Source organism: Rissa tridactyla, chromosome 1, assembly GCF_028500815.1.
Source record: "Rissa tridactyla isolate bRisTri1 chromosome 1, bRisTri1.patW.cur.20221130, whole genome shotgun sequence".
NCBI lineage: Eukaryota > Metazoa > Chordata > Aves > Charadriiformes > Laridae > Rissa > Rissa tridactyla.
In genome coordinates, this window is record NC_071466.1 from 121,100,532 (window position 1) to 121,121,067 (window position 20,536).

Sequence of the window (20,536 nt, forward strand, 5' to 3'; positions counted from 1 at the left end):
TGCCTTTCTACACGTTGGGTTAGATCAGACACAGAAGCCAAATAAAGGCAGGGTACTCCATACCCAATTAGGGCATTTAGTTACTCAAATGCACATTTGCGTTGACCCCAAGAAGTTTATATTCCTTATGCCATGGCTCACAATTACATTAACAATTGCCGAGAAACGAGAAGTCACATATGGTTAGGAGATAGATAGATAATTGTGTCACATAGCTTATATTTTACAGCTAGGGCCTGCCGTAAAGTCACCAAATTTGTTATTAGATCTGACTTCCTCGTACCATGCTGAGAGAGAAGAGAGGTGTTAAGGATCTTTCTTGTCCCAAAATATCCTTACCCAAATAGTACCAACAAGGAAGACTGTGAAGGATCAAAATGTCAGTATGCTCTGAGGCAGAGAAGTCAAACACCTTTTGTGTGTTATGATTCCTCATTTTTTTAAAGCAAGTTTACAAGATTTCCTCATCTGCTTTGGCCAATTGCAAGGCTTGCTTCCTTTCAAAACCATGGTGACACCAGTAGCTTCTGCCAAGATGTTGTCTTCATCGCTCCACCTCAGTCTTTCAAGTCTTAATGTTTATTCATCTATCATTCTGAGTAACCATTTCAGAGCTTTTCTAGAACTTTGTGCAGTATTACCAACATCACGAGTCTTCAGTCACACTTCCAAAAATTCAACGCGTTCCTTAGCTATTTTTTAAATTTTCATAAATAAAAATGGGAGCTTGCAACATCTGTCTCTGGGTTTTTTACACACTGGAAATATGCAGATGAGTTTTCAGGCTTTTTTCTAGTAAAAAAAAAAGATTAATATAAATTTAGGTCAAGAATTTAAATAAAAAATACAACATTAATTTGGAATTTAAGAGGAAAGTATGATAAGCAGTGAATTTTGATAAGCAGTGAATGTTGCTCAGCCAGAAAAGCATCAGCCATGTGATATGCAAACAATGCTTGCTCAGCTGCGCTATTTTGTCTGTGAATCGAAATGAACCCATTTGATAAGGTTATCAGAATGTTATTTAATCAGTATTACCCATACCCCAGGCCAACACTATCACATGCAAGTCGTGTAGTTTAGAATAATGATGATCTTACGGTGCCGATGGAGGGTTCACAAGGCAGCAAGTTTAAGTCACCCAGAGCTGGTCAATAATTGTGATTTCACAGTACAAAAACTTGTGCCAATGTCAAAGCACTTTGGGCAGAAGAACAGACGAGCTCTTACCGAGACCCACATTCCCACGGTGGCAATGCTTATTATTCTGTGATAGTCAATTTAAAGCTAACTTTTAGTTACACAGTAGTAGCTTTGATGAAGATCTGCAAAGGCTTTTTAGGACCTTAAGACTCATTGAAATCAAAATAGCTTCTATGTGCTTAGGTGGATCCAGGTAACCATAAGCCCTGAGACACAGCTGGTAGGGACTTGGCAGGCATGATTTAGACAAGTTTTGTAACGCAGCAGACTTGTTCTGAACATAAATGAACACTCACTAAAATGAAGTCCAAGAGAAAATTTTTCAGGGAAAAGAAGCAAAACAAGAGGAAAGAGAAATCAAATAATGGACTGAAATAATAACGAGAGTGGGACCGTGACTAACAGTCACAGTGACTAATCTATCAAGAAATATTACACGTGAAAGGATTCTCATAGAAATATTTCAAATCTGCCTCTTAAGCAGGCAGTACCATCAATACTCCTAAATTATAAGTTTGAATCACTCTCTGTCTGTCTTCTTTTGTATCTCCTGTTGCCTGCAGTGAGTTCCGTGTGGACAGTTCCTGCTGCCCTGCATGAAATTACTCCACATTTCATGGGATTTCTTATCCATAGATCAAATTTGTGAACTTGAGCTGGCATTTTCAAATAAATCCAGGAATAAGCATCTAATTCCTCATGGGACTTTTCACGGAAACTTCAGCATATGAACTTTTCAAACCACTGGATATATTAAAATCCACTTTATACGAGGGGAAAAAAAAAAAAGAAGCAGCAATGTTCCTATTGCTTCATTATTTCTGCAAAAATAATCTTTCCCAGCACTGATTCCATGATCTGTGCCAGATTTAACAGTGAAGACAGAAGACAGTAAGTTTCTCTTATTGCTGATTTCAAGCAGGCGAAATCAAATATATAAACAAACCAAACATCTGAAGTCAGTAAGAGAATGAAAATCACCCTAATTCTGCTTCCAGAGATAAAATCTTTTGTGTGTGTGTGTGAGCACAAAACTTACTTTGTCATTTGTTTCTCATTAGTACTAAAAGAACATGAAACTTTAAATTGCAATTACACACAAAAATTACAACCAATGTGGGACTCATTCTGGATGACATCTCAACTTCAGAAATAAGAAATAATTAGGTTTTTCAGAGAGGAAGATTCCATACAAACCGAACGTGATGTCTTTGTTGTTATATTCACATTTTTCCCCTTCCGCTTTCATGAAAAAGTACTAATTTTATGATATAGACATAACAGGCATTCCAATAGCATTCTCTCCTGTCTGAAAAACCTTAAGTCATGGTAAACATTGACATTCATCACCGTCTTGCACGTCTCTACTGGAGACTAGGACAGTCAGCAGTTGACGCGTCTGTGACGTTGAAAACAGTAAATTGTAAAACTGAACACACACTGAATCTGAAGACAAAAAGATGTGAAAGGGTAACAGCTCTGTACAATTAAGAAAAATCCCTTCATCTCTGTGGTCATGGAGAACGGCTAATATTCTATGCTCTCCCCCCCTTCTTTCTGAAGGAATCAAAGGCAAACTTATTTGAGGTAGCTTAACTTGGACTTTAACACAGCTTCAGAAGTTTAGCCTTACTTTCTGTTTACTCCACCAAGGAAATGTTTTCCACTTAAGCAGCAGATTAATCTAATTAAAATAATTTAATCCATTCTATATCCCTGAGGTAGAAAACAACCACATTTTCATTTATTTATGTGTTATTTTTCCTAGATTCTGAAACTCGTGGCAAAAAATTGTAGTGGAATTAATTTTGAAGATGCATCTGATTTATGTTACCCCTTGCAGCAAAACCATCCCCTTTCCATGGTTAAGGCTGCTTCCCTGATACCTCCCATCTGCAAGGGAAAGTGACTACATTTTTTGCTTCTTAAGGGAAAGTATTGTTTCCAGCAATCTCTTACTTTTACATAATGGGATTATAAAAGAAATTTGGAACTGTCATGAATACTTCCCTTTTGAGGACTCTCACAAACTTTTGGACGTGTTTCCCTGTCTAAAAGTTCATAATGTACTATAACTAAATTAACACTGTTAAGGATTTTCTGTTCTTTTTAGAAAGGAAACAAAATATGTGCTGAGTTACACTCTGAAACTGGGTTAATGTTATGCCAATTATGAATACTTGGGCTCTGATTATTGACACGGGTAACTGTCGTTCATTTTGATGTCCCACTCCCACTGCTTTTCCTCATACCATTTAGATAATGCCCCTGTCTCCTCAGTTTCTTTTTTTTTTTTGTCACAGATTGCCTGTAGAAAAACATGAAACCGATTTAGATGTTAGATTATCCTCAAATCATCACAAAAATCAAAATACAGTGTTAAAAGTGTCGAGCTGTTCTTTTTAAGGTTCCTAGCTAAGACCACTGCTTAAACTAAAAAGAGAAAACCTCTCTTGGTTCGTGTTGCTATTCGTGGGTCTCCCAGAACGTGCTACCCTTAGCTTTCAATTAATTCAGACTTGAGTGCTCTGTTACATCAATTCCAGTTTTAAGTCATTTGACCAAGTACAACTGTTTTAATCCTCCTAAAGTTTTCTCCCATAATCAATACAGAAATGGGCATCCTTTTTGTGTTTCAACTTATAACCCTTGGGGTGATGCTGTATCATGGAAATCTTCAGACTCTGCTATTGAAAGTGACGTTTTGCGTGGCCCTTGCTCACGGTAAAGCAGATTAGTGGAACCTGACTTGAACTAATGGCTCTAGACATGGATTGGAAACTCAAGGGTTCGCTTTGCTGACTGTCAGTATCTATCTAATACTTCTGAGGAATGAAGAAAAATTTCCTATTCACTCACAACTGTTTTCACTTGGGTTTATCGTGTATCTTAAATTTCAGCTATAAACGATAGTGTTACAGCCACATTATAATTCATGCGCAAAATATTTGCATTTTTTCCATAAATATGTTTCAAATTTCGTCTTGTGCGCTTCAGTCTGGAGGGTATCTATATTCTCTAGATCTCATTTTAAATTGAAAATATGCACATTTTCATTTTTATACAGCCAAGCTGTTTGCCCACACCAACATTCATGCTCAGATCAGCTGAAGTAATTTGTCAATTTACATTAAACCCATTATTTGTAGTTCATTTGTTTTTAAAGGAACAGAACTGCTTTTTTGTCAAACGTTTCTTAAAAGATATTTTTTATGAAGTGCCAATCTTATTTTTCAAGCCCCTAAATTATTTTACAGTAGTCCTTATTTGATGAAAAAGTAAAAAAAACATTTCTTACATGTAATTATATATTACATACTTCCACCTTTTTCCATGGGAAAAGGCCACCTTTGTCTGAAAATACTGCACTTCAGTTACATCCTCACTACTAGCCAGCTTTCCTCTCAACATGAACACTGGTCGCAATTCACTTCAAATACCCTGAAACAGAGAGTTGCAACAAAAAAATACGTTCGGATCCCGTTTACAGCATTGTGAAAGTTAAGAAAGGCTTCAGTTTGAAGCAACGTCTGCATTAGTTTTCTGGATTTTCAAAATGTGATGATTGATGCTAATGATTTGGTTACTAACAGCTATGCTGTTCTGTAAATTAGAAAGCAATCCTTGCTTTTAGAAGAATAACAACTAAAATACCGAAAAAGCAAGGTACCGTTTAAAGTAGCTGTATTTCTTTTGTATAGATTAGTCACTGGTAACAAGCATTCCTTTAACTGTAAATTGACAATTACAACATAGTAATGAAATTGTCTTCTTTCATACAAAAGATCCTGTATAATTCTGTGAATTTTTAAAAAATACATTGTTTCTTTTTTTTTTAATATAGACAAATATATTTCATTCAATCATTTGTTGATTTACAGATATACCACACCTACACTATCCTGCATCTCCACTAAGCTATTATACAGTTGGCAAAGACTTTTTCTTATCAACTCTCTTGTCCACTTGCCAAAGATATAAGCAAATGAAATTCCTTTAATTTCAGTGGAGCGTAACTCCAGTGCCTGTTGGAAAGAGCCACAGCAGCAGTTTCAGATGTGTGAACATTAAACAAAGATGCCAAATACGTTTTGTGCTGTTGACAAGAAATAAATTAGAAACAAGAGTCCAGAGGTGTGAACCGGTACGGTTTGTACTTTAGCAACATTTTTCCTGTTAGAAATTGCATATAAATAGTATATATTTTACAGTTTTAATCAAAATCTCTGAACAAGTCCCCTCAACTAGAAAAGCCAAAGAAATGAGAATGTATACGGAAGAGACACTACATTTTTTAAGACCGATCCAGCCCTTTTAACTCAGTCTGAAAGAGCTCCAAAGAACCCAAGATTGAGTGATTACTGATTCACAAGAAGTTTGCAGTATCAGGGCTTTCTTGATAAGCAACACTTACTCAAATCTCTTTGTTAAAAACATTTGCAACATCAGAATTTCACTACCGAGAAGCAAGAAGAGGATCCTAATTTGCTTTGTTTATAAAAAAAATGGGTGTAAGTGGAAGTCTTAATTTCATGCCATCAGCTCTTCCATTTACTTTTTATGTTTTCTTACTCTCAGACAGCAAATAGGTGTTACCTGAGTAAAAAAGGGCATCCAAATAATTCAGTGGTGAGCCAATTCCTTCCCTCACTAAACTTCCAAGGGAAAACGATACCTATCTCCCTGGGTTAGTCGTCTTGCCAGATTTGTCCACTTAGGGTGCCAAGGAAGGGAAGAAGCCTAGTAGAGGCGAGTTGAAATGGGAGCAAGTGTACTGACATGCTGCCAGTGGGATCCCGTCCTTCCCAGCAATCAATCAGATTAGCAGCTTTGGATCAGAAATTCCGCAGAGGTGATGCGTCTGCCAGAGCCACTTTTCAGGAAATAATTTTGTTATCATTTCTCTCTCTCTCTCTGCAATATAGTAAGATAAGGGGGCGGACCCAATACAAACAGTCATCTCCATTTTCTACAGTCTCGGGACTGTGCCTAATCAGTATTTTCAGCCTTAGGCACGCACAAATATTGAAACTGGCTTAAACTGAAATACACTGCACAAGAGCCCAAGACAAGAATTTTGTTTTTCTTGCCTTCAATTTGATTTTACACTTGCAAGTCTTTCTCTGAAGACAGGAGTTTATTTGTTTAAACAAAAGCTGAGACTTTTCCTGCTGAACAAGTAGACTCAGAAATGCAGCTTTAAAGCGGGGGAAGATCCCCACTAAATGCATATCACAGGAATGGCAACAGGTATAATTCTTATGCAGTTGTCTTTCTAAATTTCTTTGAATATCCCACAGGGCAGGATATCACATCTGATATTTCAACGTTTCTAGAAAGCTACCTTCACACTGTACATTTAAATTTGTTTTTAGAAGCAGTACAAAGCTTCATCCTGTTTCAGTCTGCTGAGTAATATTTCCAAAACAGAGGACAGAAAACACAAGGGACAGTTTGGGTTCTTATTCCCATACCTAAACTAGTGAATATCTTCATACTCATTTATGGGGTTTATCAAAAAATAATTTCAGTTTACGTACATCTACCACTTGTTTTTGAACATCTCAGCTAGTGCTTTTTTCCAGCTGACCATGAACCCTGTCCAGGATGATATCCACTCTAGCTGAAAATAGGGTGGGATGTGGTGGGAGTGCTCACTACACACTACCACCTTCAGCAACTCAGTCCCAAGGAGCAGCTATCCTCCACCCAAACTGTGCTCCAGCGTAACAGTGACTGGAAGTCAGCAGGACTGCTGGGCATGCTACCACCCGACGGAGGAGGTAACGCTCCTGTGTATCCTTGGAAGTCTCCTTGCATGCAGAAGCAGCAGTGGTCTACAGCTCAGAATACTTTCTTTTAAACCCACCATTTTTTTAGTTACTGTCGGTTATTTGAGTCAAGCCCATCCAAAGGGCAGTGAGTACTGAAATTGCAGCCGACCCTTCTGGATGAGGATGGCAGTTAGGTAAGCAGAGACTATCTTGACCTGATGCAAGAGCACAGAATAGACTCACTATCACAAGGGCTTCTGTGCTGTAGAGCCAGAACTTCTTCCATAACACACAGTCTTAGAATCATAGAATGGCTGGGATTAGAAGAGACCTTAAAGATCATCTAGTTCCAACCCCCCAACTGTTGTTCCTCTCCACGGAAATCTTTAGTAAAAGGTGAAAGATTTATACGATCTGAAAAGAAACCAGAGAAATTAGTCTTCAACATCATATTGCTTTTTACAGAAGAAGAGGGTTTGAAGACAATACCTAAATTATTTCCAAATTTAAAAAAGGTATTTAAAATGGATTTTTCTTGCATTATCCTATTCTATCACATTACCCACGAGATCATCACAACTGGAAGTGCAACTTCCTGAAGTACACAGAGCCTAAAGGATGCATTCTAAAACATTATAGATAGGTACGCTAAGGAAGGGATGGGGCAGGAGTTATTCCTAAATGCTACTCCACTGGTACGCAAAGGCTTCTTTACATTGTGTCACAGTAAAGCAACCTGTAAGTGACTCAGGTTTGTAATTGTACAATTTCAAGAGTGCTTTACATTCCCAGAACTAACCAGCATAAAAGGGGGGGTAGCACAGATGAGAACCAAAGTGCCAGAGTTCTTCAGTATTATGACATTTCTTGTTCCTTCTATTTTTGAAATACAGCACGTATTATTATAGATAGTTATATCTGCATATTACAAGCAATTACTGGGCAAAGTGCTTTTCTTTGTCAAAGTCATTGGCAAAACTTACACTATCTTCAGAGCAAACAAGCTGAGATCAGATCGCTGTGTACACTGTGAAAGTGAAGCGTGCTGTAAAAGAGGGAAGATGGAAACCGCGTTAATTTACAACATGTGCTCTCAAGAAAAATAAGAGCACAATTCAAAGATTCATATTAATATAATGAAATCTGACTTTCCTTCAAAGAACATATTAAAAAACTTTACACGTCAATCCTTGGCACTAAAATTTGGTGAAATACTTAATTTATCTATCTCAGCTGTAATCCATACTGTCGCGGACTCTCTAAGGTTTATTTTTGTGTGCATGCACATTGTCCAGAACCTTGCAACATCTTTCTACACTGGACAATTGACTACAAGGAGGTTATTAGCAAATGCCATGACACAAGGTACATGCGCCCCTATCTAATTCTTCTGGGAAGCTTTAACAGTTCCCGAGCAGCCTAAAAACATTGCCTGACGATGCCGACCCAGGGGAAGACATCTCACAGCATCAGAATGTAGTTTTTCAGTCTCTACAGTCTTTTCACTTAAGGTCTAAATTATAACTTTCAGGGGTATACTTGAATCATAGGCAGTAAAGATGACTTTACAGTACCTCATTGGTTTGAAAATAGTACTTCACTCAGAAGGTCTATAGCATATTAAGACAGCGTGTTTTTTCTTGTATTATCCCCTCCTGTGCAGTACTAATTTCATTTTAACACTATGATTTGAACACCACACATAAAATTAGTTTCTATCAAGAATGAAAGCTCTTTCACTCAAGGTCAAATAATAAAAAGTCTACGAAGCAGGATGAACTGATGATTTCAGATCAAGTAAAACTAGTCAAAGCTCTATTGTTTCAGATTTTTTTCTCCGTATTCTAAGAAAAGTCTCATTTGACCCAGTCCAGAAATTTAATGCATTTTAAAAAAACATAGTTCATTTGTCTTCTTTTAATGCTATTCCTCCACACATACTGAAATTCAGTTTTAGCCCAATTAACAACAGCCATCTACATAGATAATTAGAAAATATAACGAAGCGCTGTTTCAGAACTTCACCAAAGAGCTCTCAGTTAGTTCAGGAAAATTAAACAGGAGTGATGTAATTAGTGTGGCGTAAAGCACTCTAAGAGAATATTGAGGGGTTTTTTTGTTTGTTTTTTAAATGTCCACTACAACAGAAGTTCAGGTAAACCTATACCTGTGGTGACAGCAGACCTCTCTAGCTTATTCCATTTGTAGCTGGTCACTCATTTAGAGGAGTAAAGACAGATTTCTGTGAAAGCTTCTTATTTCTTATTTTAGAAATCACAAAGTTCATAAATCACCACAGTGCTTCTAGAAAACAGCAGTTTGTGTATACATCATCCTACAGTGTTTAAATTTTTGTGAATGAACTGTGCATCATCTCTAGTTTTAATGTTTGTCTCATGTCACATCTTACCTGTGGCACAGCAAGCTGAAAGGCTTGATCACTCCGTCTTCCTCTTTATACTTGTAATTAAGTTTTAAAGACATGTCTCTAAGCATCAGGTTTTCTTCCTGAGGAAGGAGAGTATATGCATAAGATATAAATTCATGTGGATATATTCAGTACTTCAATAGATTTGAAGATAGAATTAAAAAAAAGACTTTATAAGGCCAACAGACGCAGTTAGGAAAATTAGGCAAGTTTCTTCTGGTCTTTAATAGATGCAACAGATTAAAAGGCAAATGTGAGGTAAAAGAGCTGAGACAAAGCTGAGACAAACACAAGCTGGGACTTTTCTGACTAAAGCTAAGGTATTTGATACCAGTGAAGTAGAAGGGATTTTAGGAGAGGATGCTGGAGAAAGAAAGGAGAAGAGTGGGGGGAAGAAAAGGGAAGAAAAGGTAGCATGCATAATGCAGGGTTACTAGTGGGAGGAAGGGAATGGCAGATTACAATGGACTGCAAACCTAGGCTGGATCAGTTGTATCAAATATCTACATCTATAACGCACTCACTTAAAAAAGCACCTACCTAACTCTAGATGTGTTTGTGTTTTAAAGGAAAGCTATGCAAATAAAATAAAAGTCTCTCCAAAACCAGGCAATAAAGAATATTATCCATCACCCATCCTCAGAAAGCATTTTCCTCCTAGGGATAAATAAGAGACTGAGATCTGTAGCATCCTCTGAATCAACAGTTTTTAATCGTTTCCAGTTAAGGCGGATAGGAATGGAGAGAGGATTTTTCAGTTCACTCCCGAAGTTTATGCCAGCTTTGGCTGAAGGAGACCAGCTGGGAACTAATAACGGGAGGACACCTGAGAAAAGATGATGCATAAGTATCACTCCGAGCTCACTGAGACTGAGGCTTTGCTACGCTTATTATTAAGGTGAATTAAAGTATTATTATTAAAGCGAAATAGTACCTTTGTTTGATACAGACCAGTTTCAAGATTTCTTCATTTCATTTCTGCTACAGCAAAGTCAGCTGTGTCTATGCCTTGTTATCCACTCTTGAAAACCTTATCAATTGTCCAAATAAGCAAGAGAAAGTTGAAGGACTACATCTCCAGTCAATGAGGGTCCTATTTAGACATGTTTTAAAGATTCGCTTGCTGCAACTCGAACTGAAGTTCTATTTTGTGGCAAATTTCACTGTTTGTTTTCAGCCTGCAATGAAGTGAATGTTAAATTGAAACTTGAATCTGCAAATAAAAGCAACCTGGGATTAGGCAGCTTGGAATGCAAGTATCTGTCAGTGAATAACTAAGTGCTGAAACTGCTTAGGACCTCTTGGTATAAAAAATTCCATTTCGTTTTGAGATTTCAATTAATCCAGGTAAAACTGGGATCAAGAGCTTGGAGATTTCCCCTTTTAATACATTGATGTATCCATGATTTTGTTTGATTCTCATTATGGAAAAGATTCTTGAGCATCTTCTGGGCATAGAAGTAGAAGATACAAGTGATAAAATTCAGCAGTAATTATGTTCAATTTAAATGTAATTGAGGTACAGTGGATTTTCAACAGAAAAACACCTCACAGGTTTCTCCTTTGGCTCAAACACCGAGGAAAAAAAAAATAGCCTTGCTCTTCTGTGCCGCACACCATACATAAATCAAATAAGTGCACAAGACTGATCTGTAAAGCCCCAACCTATGCTGTATTGTGGTGGCCGTAGCATCAGTTGGTTACCATTGCATCCTAAAACCCAAACGAGCTGGGTCCCTGCAGGTCTACGCAAAATGCAAATTCATAATATGAAGCACAGATGAAGCACAAGCTGAATTGCTCGCCAAGATCAAATGAGTCAGTTTTTATAAAACTTTATGAAGTGTGTACCTGGAGATGGGACAACATACTCAAAGTTAAAGCAGAAGAAACAAAGAGAATGGGACTATACAGATGCACTGTGATCTGGCATGGGGCCCTCCTAATCTACCAGCGAGCCTCTTTTTCTCTACAGGGTCCTCACCATCGTGTTCACCCCTATTAACCAGAATATTCATGATCTATCAACTCAGCAAATTATATCTGGGAAAAGCTATTAATAAAAAAAATGTGGAAAGATGAACTCAAGGAAATTGTGATCTGTTTGTGGTTATTCCATAAGTAGAAAAGAGGGACTAAAATAATTCAATATCCTACTCCTGCCGGATTATTCGCTCTGCTGCACTGAACACTCATAAGCACATTCAACTATTAAATTAGCACTGCTAAGCTGTGCTATTTGTGTTGGCTATTTTTATACACAGCAGGCAATAATCATTGCTTAATGAGAGACTAGGCTTTAACACCAGGTGTGATTTTGTTGTTAGGAGATCTATTTTTCTACTTTTCGTAGTTTTCATCCAAACCGGTACCACCTATTTCTGTCCTGAGGGATGCATGTTGAAGGCCAATTCCAAGCTCAGCATGGTGCGTGGTACTTGATTTGCACTGATTGTCATAAAATGTAACACACAGCACTCTGTGAAGATGTGCAACGAAAGTGTGATTTTTGTTATGTTCCTTGCATTAGTGATCACTTCTAATTTGCAGCCTTTTCTATTATACTTCATCTGTTTTCTTTGTGAGGAAAAGCAATGCTCTGTTTAAAATGTTGGCTTCTCAAAAATCTACCTGTAACAGTGAAAGAAATGTATTCATAGTATTTACTGTCAGAACACTACACAAGAGAAACAAACGTTTTTTCCTATACTAATGACAAATGTTCAGCATATAAAGAGTTTAATTACATGCTATAAATGGCTGACTTTCTGCTTTGCTATTCAGCTATTCAACCAGAAAGAATGTTCTAAAGTCTTAAGAACAAAAATCAAGGAAGAAAAGCCATAAGTTCTGCACACTTTACAAGAGAAAGCCCAGTTTTGAGACAGTTGCAGATGGACATAAACTCCTGCTACAGGCATTTTTGGGCCAAAGACAAATAAACAAACAAAACTACACATGACACTGTGTTTGCCAGATTATTTTTTTTAGACTTAATGAACTTAAGTACAACCAGATCAAGCAAAAACATGCATTCTTTCTCCCAACAAAACACAAGCAGACCCAGTTCCTTTCATATGAGATTTTTAGATTTATTTTTTTTAGTCCAAGCTGGGGCAAATAAAGAGCAGAGCTCTAAGTATTCCCTTTTATAAAATCCCATTATCAAAGACAAATATGAAGCAATTTGGGAATATCACTTCACCTGTAGATTACAACTTCCAAACTAGTCTAGAGTAGCGATTCTGTAAAATTGACACCAGCTTTAACTATGTAAAATAGATGTTTTAAAAATATTTCTGAATTGAAAACGACTCAGGAAACTAAAGACCTAGAAACTAAAGCAGTCAAGGATGTGGGAATACCCTCACACTTATGGACAAGACAAAGTACTACACTGGTACTACATCAGGAAACCTCAACTTTATCAATTTGCTTTGAGAACATACTCTGGTTTACTTTCATAACTGAAGCACTATGGATTCATCTTTTTATTGCACACATCTCATAAGAGCGATGTGAAATTACTAATTATCATCCATGTAGCTTTTAAAACCCATAGTGAGCTATGTAGAAATACTGTTAACAGTCATTTAAATTAAATGTCTTGTTGTGCAACCAGAATTTCACAGCGTTCAGAAACAGCAAGTAGAAACAAGATCTCTGGCTAAAAGGAGAAAAGTAATCATGTGATTGAAAAATATTTGCTACATGACATTGCAGCATACCTATTCCTATATTATCCCCCACAAACACATTTTTAAAGTTTGTTTTTACCTCCTAAGCCTTCAGGAAACCCCAGAATTTCTGTAGAGGTACTCATACATTGTATACTTTTTGCACCAGGTGGGGGAAAACCCAACACATTTTGCTTTTTCCCAGGAGCGTAAATCATTAAAATCTTTGTGCTACGCTAATAGGACACACTCACCCACCCAGATAACTGTCACTACTGCAAAAGAGGAAAGTGATCCAACAGCGCCTGCAACATGGCTCCTTCAGATCAGTCTGTTGCCCAGCTGAAAGGTACGAGCAAAGTCGCATTTGTTGAAGAAACGTTCGCATTTCTCTTCTATATATTGGCGTCTATTCTTTGCAGCCCAGAGCAACATATGAATATAGGCCCTTTTGACAAATGGTAGTTTAAAGCATAATGGATTGCTCTCTACCAAACTTTCACCTGCTTAGCCAAATTTTATGTATGGCTTATTGACAATGCCTTCTATTATTATGCGTAAATCACCCAGACTCTAGTGAAGAAACATGGTTGTGTCAAAAGCAATGTACCTCGTCAACAACATACTACGTATCTCCACATATCTGTGAAAATTAAACAGAATACCCAAATCCTCACTTTTAATTTTACATGTTCTTTCAGGTCTGAACAAAGAAATGACTAATCAGAAGCAACTCATCACCTGGCTTCAGTTTGATTTATGGGGCACTTTTTTGTTTGTTTATTTTTCTACCCAGAGAGGTGTTTAAATCTCCATTCTTCAATGTTTTTGAGGCTCAGCTAGACAAAGCCACAGCTGTGCTAATCTACCATTGATGACAGTCCTGCGTTGAGCATATGGTTGGACCTTCATAAGTCCTTTCCAGCCAATGCTTCTGCAATTCTACATTATGAAATCAGAATCTCATATGCGAACTGGAAGGTAACATCGCATTTCTTATGCTCCCTTTTCTAGTGCAGCATGATTTTGCTGTCTAAACACACTGTCCATACTAAGATTTCTCTTTTCTTGTTTGTCAAGGCCACCCTTGTACAAACATTAAGATACCTCCAATCCTCCTTTCACCAACTGCCTGATCCTGGCCTGACTCAAACACAAATTCTATCCTCAGAAATTAAGCAGAGTTGCAAGGTTGTACCTCTAATGATGATCAACACTAAAATCCAACTGTCGACTCAGTTATGCTTCTCTATTATTAACATAGCCATTGTACCCAGCAAGCGTATGTGGATATTTGTGTGTCCCCTATGCATGGGATGCACAGATGCAGTAGCAGGTGCTGTACAAACACCCCCCAACAAAAAGGTGGCCCTTTGGTGTACTTTCCCAGAAATTCCTTGAGTACGAGATTTCTTAAGAAAAAAAATAAAATTATTGCATCACGCATTTCTGACAAAAGATATTTACCGAGCTCCCATGTGGAGCAGCATTACAAAAGTCAAGGGAGGGACAAAAACCACATAAGCTTAAGGAATTTTCTCTTTTTTTAAGACAAACTCAGCAGAGGGAGAAGGGGACTGTAACAGGAGTGAATGCAGAATAACCAGGCTGGTGCTGCCCTTTAGAAGCTCAGAGTATTTAAAGTGTGGCAGTTGCATTGATTTCCTATGTCTACCATACTGTATTTCTCCTACACTGACAAACAGGAGATGGGCTGATTCATGAGAGTCACTATGTGCATGTTAAGTTTATTGGCTTTCTCTGCTACAGCTTCTGTCAGTAATGCTCAACAAAGATCTTTTCACAATGTATTCTCCCTATTGTGTTCTCCATGTGAAAGATTAAATACAGCAATTATATATAGCCATACATTTTCTGCCTTTACTACATTCTAATTTTAATGCTTTAGCTATGAAATTTGGGGAAACTACTGTCCGCAATTTTAAGAAAAGTAACATGACTCTGGCTATGCTGATGCACTGCCTTCTGTCAGCATTCCTCTTCCTTGTACTGGAGAACCAGTTCTTGATTTTCTCCTTCCTGTGATAAAACACTGGTTTCCCTAATGGGAATAATCTCTGTATAGGTTCTTCCTTTCTTTCCTTCGTCTTTTTGTTCTTATTCCAGTAGGACATATTATACCACTTATGATACAACAGCCAGGTAGTCTCTTCCAGCGTAAAAGGTGGAGGGTAGCCTCCTGTAAGGCTTGTAAAATGCTTCAAAAACTAAAAGCTGCAGGGCAAACTTCTCTAGTCAGATAAGTCTCCATATGCAATGTACTGTAGATACTGAACATTACGTCTCTCTGAAGTAAACTACTGGTAACGGCTTGGGCTGTCCCCATATCATATACAATTCACCACAGAAGGGGACTGGACCCAAATCACAGGAGTTGTCAACATGGCTAGGCCAACATGAACTACTCGGCACAGAACCACAGGGAGTGGGTATATTAGTTGTGCCTTGCAACAGTCCACCACTGACAGAAAGCCTTTGATGACCCTAGAACGGTGGAAGGGTGATTCCATGTGCACAAGTGTGTCTCCAGGCACAGCATCAAGCTGCCAGCGTAATGGAGGATTCTCCAACAGCTTTCCAAATTTTTCTTACAACATCAGGCAATAGAAAACATTTTTCTGAGGTCTCAGCTTACTCAGCTCCTTTGAGGTGGCTGTTGCCCATGTGGCTGTGGGTCTCTGTGACTCTGGTGTAGACTTCACTTGCTCCCTGGTTCGGTAAGAAGTTTTTGACTCATAACTTGCCTCTCTGTTTTCGTATTGCCAGTAACATATGCTCACAGCCATTAGGTTTGACTCCATGTCGTCTTCTTAGCCATTGCCAAAGGAAGGGGCATAAAATTGACCTTCTATGGTAAGCTTTTGTAACCCTTTCTCTGTCAGCCCAACAGCACGTTGATGAAAGTCAGGCAAATGTTCAAATATATGCTTATTGTACTTGCTTCTTTGTAGGACAGGAGCTCCTATTATCTCTCTTTCACATATCACATTTTCAATTTTTTCCTAATTTTTATTTCAGTGTTAGTTTTCTTCGTAAGCATCCTCATTTTCCTACCCATATGAAACAAAGCATCTATGTGTCTTATGTGCTCATTGCATAGTATCGTTTGTACAGTGCCAAAAATTCTGCCTGAAAACAGCTAAGTACAAATTTCCCTCACTTTTTTATGGATGAATTTCATTTATTGAACAACTGCTTGTATTAACATTCCCAGCAATTTAAACTACCTAACTGGTTGATATCTACTGCTGCTGTCTGTCATTTGAAGTATCTAAGGCACTACAAATAGTAAAGATTAAAAACATTTCCTATAGCAAACTGTTCTAAGTGAAAGCAACTGTGAGTTAAATAATCAAATGTTCTACTTCATTAAGTTCTTCACAGAGTTAATTTTATAACTTAAAAATTTATTCTTTCCACAAGATATAAAAGCAAAGCAATAGAAATGATAAGTATGTTATGCATATGATTATAACGATGGCATTTAGCTGCCTAAACATACGCATCTAATGCTATTTTAGATCCTCTAAGATGTGTAAGACATGCATATTGGGACGACATGCATGGTTGAGGGCCTCCAACTTTCTGGAGCAGCACATTAAGTCCAGATACAATTGTGTGGTGCTTCAAAGGCAATGCTAGTCCAATGTGGTTTGCCAGCTGAATCACTCCCTAAAAATCTAATCGCATTTAAAAGTGTATATATAATCAACAACGTTACAATTTGGAAATAAATAGAATATTCTACAAACATAATTAAAATTCCAAAATGCTAACATTTTAACCCAGCTTATGACAGAAAACAACTGAAACCTCTCAATATTCCTTTATAGAACAAAAATCCAACGTTTGGCTCTCCCTGTCACTATATTTATATTTTTATACTGCTAAGATAGATTCATTAGTGGAGCATAGCTGTAGACTGAGATTCCTGACTCTGTCATGAAATCATCCCTTTTTAAATCACTCTCCTTACAAAATGCTTAAAACTCTTATGTTGAATCCTCATCTTTCACTCATTTGACATTATAATACATAAAGATTTATGTTAATGAAAGAAAATAATTACATATTCATGGATTTGTAGTGTTAGAGCTGCAAAGAAACTTCAGAAGCTTTTCAAACAGTACACTAATTTCTGTGATTTCTGTCCATTGCATGTGACTTTCCTTTTTGGCAATATTAAAATTTTTTAGCAACTATGGTAAGCTATCGTTACTTAGTGACATTTGTGGGTTTATTCTCCTACAAAAGTTGCTGACAGAAAGTAATTTCAAAATTGGCTTTAAAGCTGGAAGCAGACACATAACAGGACTATCAACTCCTGTATTCATTGTGGCTCTTAATAAAACTTAATTAATTGAATAAAAAGATTAAAAATCTTAGTCTGAAATATTACCAATCCCCTAACCAATGCTAACGATTTGAACTGTAGATCTCCTGTTTCCCGCTGAGCCAGCTCATGACTTTGGATGACATAAAAACAATAGCAGCAGCATTGAAGTCACCCAAGTATAAAAGTGTGAGATCAGAATCAGCCCATTTATCTAGAAACGTTAAAAAGAAACTTTCAGTTTAAGAATTTCTGTTCAAGAAGTCTTTCACTCCTCCCATGAATAAACAATAAGTCATTACCAAGGACAGCAATAAAACAAAAACTCTGAATCCATTTACATTTTACAGGAAAAAAAAAATCTTAGTATGAGCATTGCATAAAATAAGCATATCACCTCTATAAAGCACAAGTTTATTCAAGATCATGCAAAACTCATCTTAAGGACTGATGTACTGAAACACTAGGATTTATTTTATATGAATTTGTTGTTGTTGTTTTTAAGGCGTATTTTAGTAGTGCTGTAATAATTAGTGGTCATGTTCTAACTAGATAGCCTACAAAAAGAGCCAGGCACAAGTTTCCTACCAGAAACACTGTAAGGAATACCTTGTATATAAATTTCCTGTGCTTAACAGTCCTTAAGATGTCAAAAAAGATATAAGGATTCTAGGCTGTGTGGATCACTAACATGATCAATTGCATCCTAACTGAAAACTTCATTGTTATTTTTGATTCTTCATGTTTTAGATTAATGTGGATTAAAAGCTTGTTAAATCTTCTTCTGCATTCGTTAGGTTTTCAGTAAGTGGAAAATTCTCACTGGCATTACACTAATGAAGTACACTTAAAGTCAGCTGGTATAAAACGTGAATGTGGCACATAATGGTGTGACTCAAATACATCATGAGATTTAAATTCAGGGAAAATTCCATAATAGCCCTTTCTACATTTTCAATCAATTTATTCCAAGCCATTTTTTCTCTGTCAATTGCTAAGTTGCAGCTTAATTAAAAAGGATCAAGTTTTCATTAGTTTTTGAAAACTTATCCACGAACAGGGATTTTATACAAACAAGTCAAGTCTTGTTGCCTTCTTCCTTCTTAGTGAAGTTCATAAAGTTTCACATCAATTTCCATCAAATAAAATTGTGACAATAACAACTCTGCGCTTCTCTCTTTCTGAGCACGTAAGTTCACAAATAGTAGCTTTTTTTACCAGAAATATTCACCATTTATATATAGAACAAACCTGTGCAGTTTGATTTGCTTCTAAAACAAGGGCCAATTAGTAAAAATAGAAGAAAGTAGGGATACAGACCATTAAGTAATTTCACCCACAGAAGTAACTCTGCAGTCATGAAGGAAAAAAAAGCCTCAGACATTGTACGTGTACTTGCAATACAGCGTGATGTTTTTAAGTCAGCATACATCTTTTACATGGCAGAGATGGCTAAACGCTGACAAGTTGCCTAACAGCAGCGGCAAAATGATGAAGATAATGAAGAAAAGTAGATGCAGTCATTAGTTTCTTCTATTTATGCCAGGAAAACTTGTCTATTTCCCTTGAGAAATAAGAGTCATAGGCTGTGTCTACACCGCAGTCAGAAGCATGACTGCAGCAAATATATCCTACATAGGATAAATTGAAGACATCTAGCTCAGGTATTAGCAAGAGAAAAAAGCACCATATAAATACACAGCCTAATTATCCTGAGTCCTGGATGGAACCTTCTTATTGATATCTGGACTGACTAACTGGATTAAAGCAAGGCTTAAGTGTTTTCCCTGTCCCATCAAAACCAGCAGGGCTACTTTAAATTAGAATCCCACTCTGAACTAGAAGTAGCTTTTCAGTGCTAAATATTCAAATATTCCAGCCTGGCTGCTTGGCTCCAAATGCTGCCTCCTCGCCCGCAAGAAAGTCTGCTCAGCTGGAGAGGAGAGTGCAAGCATCAGGGCCTGGCGGCTAACGATGCCAAAGTGGGTAAATGGGCAGAGCCCTGGGCTCGCCCTAGTTGTGATTGTTTCTCCCTCGAACTGCGGGAGAAAGGAGAACCGCATTGCAGCTGCAGATCAACATCTGTCCCAGCAAACACAACAGATCCTAGCAGAAAAGAATTTGCCCTTGTAACAAGTGAGATACAACAGTCTTTATGCAGGCTCTCAATTAAATCCTCTTGTTATATAACTGGTGATCATAGCTCCTCACAATAAATGTTCTTCTATTGTTTCCAAAACGTAATTTAAATATTCTATACACCAGAAAATAATAATACATCTTTATAGCAGAACAGAAACCTGCCTATCAACTTAAAAGGAGACGGGAGTTGTACCCACTCAAGTGATTTTCACCAACAATTTAGCATCGTACAGCTCATAAATCACTTAAGGCTAAAGTAGTCCTGTGCTTGTCCTCTAGGCTGATGATGCAGAAACATCAATACTGAAGATCTGGAAATCCCTATTTAAGTCTGGTGATAGAAAATTATGCGTCTCCTCACCTATTTCATTTTCCTGGTAGATGACCACCTCAAGTGAAAACTTAAGCTACTCGCAAATCACAAAATCAACACCACTCTTCTTGAAGGGGGACAATTTCAATTGGAGTAATCTGCTTTCATCTGGAATGGGAATAATATTCTTCCTGAAGGAAGATTTACCTGCCATTCAGCATGAGAGCTTTCATATGACCAGGAACTAAAATCCCGCCACTAAATGTCTAGAATACACTGCTGGAAACAAAAAGTGCCCCTATTTACATTAGCATGCTTGAACTGCCAGCAAGTTTTTTCAATTAATACTGTCACTTTGCCAGACACTCATGAAATTTGGCAGAAAACATTGATTCACCAATCCCATGTGAAATCTGTCCCTGGAAAACACAATGTGCAGTAGTAGTTATGAAAGAAAAATGCTAAAATACACAATGGTCTGTAGGAATTCTCAGCACTGATCAATGATAGCCAACAGAAAATAAAGCAGAGGTAGTATCAACTGCTAAGTATATTAAGCTCAAAATAAGATTACTTTGGTGATCTGGCAAATTTAGAGTATCCTAAAGAAGAAAGAGCATGCAAGTAGACATTGATTTTGTTGCT

The 20,536-nt window shown here is 37.3% G+C and overlaps 1 non-coding gene across 1 annotated transcript; it reads right to left on the reverse strand.

The window, feature by feature from the left end:
* Window positions 1-7,304: 7,304 nt before the first annotated feature.
* LOC128904693 (U5 spliceosomal RNA) lies at window positions 7,305-7,411 on the reverse strand. The gene has a single exon (XR_008464609.1). It is a non-coding gene; the product is annotated as a U5 spliceosomal RNA (small nuclear RNA).
* Window positions 7,412-20,536: the final 13,125 nt, after the last annotated feature.